This window comes from Antechinus flavipes, chromosome 2, assembly GCF_016432865.1.
Source record: "Antechinus flavipes isolate AdamAnt ecotype Samford, QLD, Australia chromosome 2, AdamAnt_v2, whole genome shotgun sequence".
Classification (NCBI taxonomy): domain Eukaryota; kingdom Metazoa; phylum Chordata; class Mammalia; order Dasyuromorphia; family Dasyuridae; genus Antechinus; species Antechinus flavipes.
The window spans coordinates 300,217,738-300,222,956 of record NC_067399.1 but is presented as its reverse complement, the minus strand read 5'-3'; positions in this window follow the sequence as shown (position 1 = coordinate 300,222,956).

The following is a 5,219-nucleotide window of genomic DNA, read 5'->3' as shown; positions in this document are numbered from 1 at the left end:
GTGCACCTGAGGAACAAATGTTAGTAACATGTCTACAAAAGACCATAGAAATACTAAAGAACTACACATTGCACATAGCCCCAGAAAAATTTCAAAGACATGTTCCTTTTCAATATTTAGGATATGAAGTGTATATCCTAAGTTGCTTATAGTATAAAAACTTTCCTTAAGAACAGAGAAGCTAAACACCTTAAATGACTTTCAGAAATTGATAGGAGGTATCCAATGCATGTGTCCAGTGTTAGGCTTGACTATCAATTGCAACTATTGTATGACATTTTAAAGGGGGACAGTGCTTTGAACTCACCACGCCAGCTTACAAAAGAAGCTCAAGAGGCTTTGAGAACTGGCTTTATCCAATGTGGTTGAGTCACTCAAAAACCCTTGAAAATACCAGTTTTTGCTACATGAGGCACCCACAGCAGTCCTTCGTGAGGGAGACAATGAGATAGAGTGGGTGAGCCTCCCAGCATAACCAGAACAAATCTTACTCCTTACCCAGTGCTTGTGGCTAGAATTTTACTAAAGGCCATTAAGAGAGCAGTACAGTTATCTGGGATAAAACCTGACAAGATATACACCTTTTATACCAATGCAGAAATTAATGTGTGCTGTGAAATCATCCCAGAGTGGTAAATTTTATTGGCCATAGCTCCAACTCTTACACACGGGTCTCCATTAAAGATAACCAGACTATTACATAATTGGCGATGGATTTTTGAAGAAAAGGTTTATAAGATTCCTTTTAAAGGATCAACTATCTTTACAGATGCATCCAAACATAATATTTGCGCTGTATACTCTCGTGACAACTATAAAGAGAGTAGTGAGAACTCCTTTTCAGTCCACTCAGCAGAATGAATTGTATCCAGGAGATATAAATATAATATCTGATTTGGCCTATTCAGTAGGTGTGGTACAAAGAATTGCCACAGCCCAAATAAAATTTGTAGCCTCTAATATCAACTCTTTAAGTAAGAGCAAGTAAGATTTATATCTTGCATGTGAACTCTCAGTCTCATAGTGGACTTCCAGGTACTATTTTTGATGATAATTCAAAGGCAGATAGCCTTCTAACTATGTTGGCCAGTACTCCTTTATTTCAAGAAGCCCAAGAATGTCATTTTAAATATCATCAGGCTGCTCGAGCTTTACGTTCACAATTTGGAATAACAAGACAGGAAGCTAGGAGCATAGTAAAAGCCTGTACAGCTTGCTTTCCTTTCCACGCTCCTATACTGCTTCCAGGGAAGAACCCTCATGGTTTGAGCCCCAATGAAATTTGGCAAATGAATGTGACCCATTATAAAGCTTTTGGTGTCTGTCTTTTATTCATGTTGTGGTAGACACCTTTTCAGGATTCACTTTTGCAATACCAGCAGCAAAAGAGACAGCCCGAGTGGTCACTGAATTCCTTATCCAAGCATTTGCAATTATGGGTGTGCCACAAACAATAAAAACAGATAGTAGATCTGCATATACTTCTAAACATATTGTACACTTTTGTGCATAGTATCAGATTTTACATACCACTGGCATATACTTTAATCCTCAAGGACAGCAATAGTAGAGAGGAGCAACAGAGACATTAAGACACTCCTCCAAAAAACAAAAGAAAGGGAGAGCCTCAGTTAATCCTAGAGAACTTCTAAATTTAGCTCTTTATATTATTAAATTCTTGATTTTTGACAAAGATGCACTGGCCTCGCCAGACAGGTTTTATAACCCAACGGAAGGGCAGTGTTCAGTGTGAGCAGCTCCACTATCTTTAGATAATTGTCAGATGATGTGAAGAGACCCAGAAAGTGGTAAATGGACAGGACCAGATAGGCTAACTGCTTGGGGGAGAGGGTTTGCTTTTATCTCTAAAGATGGAGAAGGAATCAGATGGATGCCAACAAGCCATATTCGCTTTGTCCACCGGAGAAAGATGGAGCAGACCCTTGAAACGAAGTAGAAGACCCAAGAAACATCAAGTGATTCCATCACTGACTGTACCCACCACTGAAAGAGCATGGCAGTTATGGTGTTTGACTCATGGACATCAAAAATTGTTGGACTTCAAAATCCTCAGTTATCATTGGAATCCTGAAACATGAAAAGGTTGTTGTAGGACTTGAAAACCCTCAGGAATCATTGGATTCCCTGACACGTTAAGTAATGGTTAATAGTTTGGCTTTGGACTATTTCTTGGCTGCTGAAAGAGAGGTATATGTGTGTTGTGAACTGATAGTTATTTTGTACACTTTTCCTTCTGGGACTTATGGAAATCTTTATAGTATTTTGTTTATTCATATTTGTTATGTTATTACTTGCTTGTATGATATTACAACTTGCCTCTGTGATTCCTCCCATGGTAATGGATTTAACCACTGATGTATATCTGCTTCAATAAAAACAAAAGAAAGTGAGATGTAGAGGGTCACAGACAGTGGGGGAACTCTGGATGAGGTATAAGACCCTTCAGCCCAGAGGGAATCTGCTGACAATGTCTAGTTCAGCTCCCCATCTCCCCTAAGGGCTCTTGGCTTTCCTGAGAAGTCAGGGGGGCGATAACAACCTGTGTTATGATTGAAGCAGGGCAAACTATGTACAATAGCAAGTTGTTTATGTGGTCCCACATGCACAGTATATACTGGGCTCATGCCCAGTGTTTTGTTACATAAAGGTATGAGGGTATAAAAAGGGGTAAGTCCTTGAAATAAATGGATTCCATTTTTCCACCATCTCAAGAGTACCACCTCATCACTTCTCCACTAGGAAGGTATATCTTAATCACCCAGTGTAAGGGCTCTAGAAAGCACAATACATTTTGTCACCCCAATTTGGGGGCTCTAGGAAGCAGAACACAACAGATTATATATATGTAGTCATGTAAACTGTATTTCTATGTTAATCATGTTATGAAAGAAGAAAAAAATTAGCAAAAAACAACTTACATCTTGGAAAAGGAAAAAAGCCATGGAAAAAATTAAGTGAAAATTGTATGTTTTGATCTGCATTTGAACTCTTATCAGTTATTTTTCTAGATGTGGATGGCATTTCCCATCACTGAGTCTTTTGAAATTGGCTTGAATAATTGTATTGCTGAGAAAAGCTAAGTCAATCACAGTTGATCATCACACAGTGCTGCTATTACTGAAGCACAAAAGCTTCTTGGTAAAGCAGTGATGTGGCCAGACACACCTAAACTTCAGGTACATCATTTTGAGATGTGTGTGGAGGAGAAATTGAAAAAGAGAGAAAGGGCGATCAACAGGGAGAAGAGGGAAGGAAATGAGTGGAATGGCTGTCCTGGAGTAGAATCCACAGATTTGAAAGCCTTTGTTTGTGGCCTCAATGCTTTGCATAAAATAAATGCATTTTACTATTCAATATAGTATTAGAAATGCTAGCTTCTGCAATAAGAGAGTTGAGAAAGAGATGAAAGAAATAAGAGTAGGTAATGAGGAATCCAAATTATCATTCTTTGCAGATGATATGACGGTATACTTAGAGAACCCCAGAGATTCTACTAAAAAGCTATTAGAAATAATCCACACCTTTAGCAAAGTTGCAGAATACAAAATAAATCCACATAAATCCTCAGCATTTTTATACATGACCAACAAAACCCAACAGCAAGAGATACGAAGAGAATTCCATTCAAAATAACTGTCAATAGCATAAAATATTTGGGAGTCTATCTGCCAAGGGAAAGTCAAGAATTATATGAGCAAAATTACAAAACACTTTCCACACAAAGTCAGATTTAAACAATTGGAAAAATATTAAGTGCTCTTGGATAGGCCGAATGAATATAATAAAGATGACAATACTACCTAAACTAATCTATTTATTTAGTACTATACCAATCAGACTCCCAAGAAAATATTTTAATGACCTAGAAAAAATACAAAATTCATATGGAAGAATAAAAGGTCGAGAATTTCTTTTTTTTTTTAAATAACTTTTTATTGATAGAACTCATGCCAGGGTAATTTTTTACATTATCCCTTGCATTCACTTCTGTTCCGATTTTTCCCTTCCCTCCCTCCACCCCTTCCCCCAGATGGCAAGCAATCAAAAGGTCGAGAATTTCAAGGGAATTAATTTTTTTTTTAAATCAAATGAAGGTAGCCTAGCGCTGTACCTGATCTAAAACTATATTATAATGCAGTTACCAAAACTTTGGTATTGGCTAAGAAATGGAATATATTAGGTTCACAAGACAAAATAGTCAATAAGTTAAATAATGAATTCTTATTCCAAAACTTCTGGGAAAACTGGAAATTAATATGGCAGAAACTAGGCACTGACCCACACTTAACCCTGTACACCAAGATAAGATCAAAATGGATTCTTGATTTAGGCATAAAGAGATTATAAATAAATTAGAGGAACATAGGATAGATTATCTCTCAGACTTGTGGAGGAGGAAGGAATTTGTGACCAAAGAAGAACTAGAGATCATTATTGATCACAAAATAGAAAATTTTGATATCAGATTAAAAAGCTTTCGTACAAACAAAACTAATGCAAACAAGATTAGAAAGGAAGCAATAAACTGGGAAAACATTTTTACAGTTAAAGGTTCTGATAAAGGCCTCATTTCCAAATATATAGAGAATTGACTCTATAAGAAATTAAACCATTCTCCAATTGATAAATGGTCAAAGGATATGAATTTTCAGATGATGAAATTGAAACTATTTCTACTCATATGAAAGGGTGTTCCAAATCACTATTGATCAGAGAAATGCAAATTAAGACAACTCTGAGATACCACTACACACCTGTCAGATTGGCTAAGATGACAAGAAAAGATAATGCTGAATGTTGGAGGGGATGTAGGAAAACTGGGACACTGATGCATTGTTGGTGGAGTTGTGAATGAATCCAACCATTCTGGAGAGCAATTTGGAATTATGCCCAAAAAGTTATCAAACTGTGCATACCCTTTGATCCAGCAGTGTTACTACTGGGCTTATACCCCAAAGAAATACTAAAGAAGGGAAAGGGACCTGTATGTGCCAAAATGTTTGTGGCAGCCCTGCTTGTAGTGGCTAGAAACTGGAAAATGAATGGATGCCCATCAATTGGAGAATGGTTGGGTAAACTGTGGTATATGAATGTTATGGAATATTATTGTTCTGAAAGAAATGACCAGCAAGAGGATTTCAGAGAGGCTTGGAGAGACAAGAACTGATGCTGAGTGAAATAAGCAGAATCTTATTTCT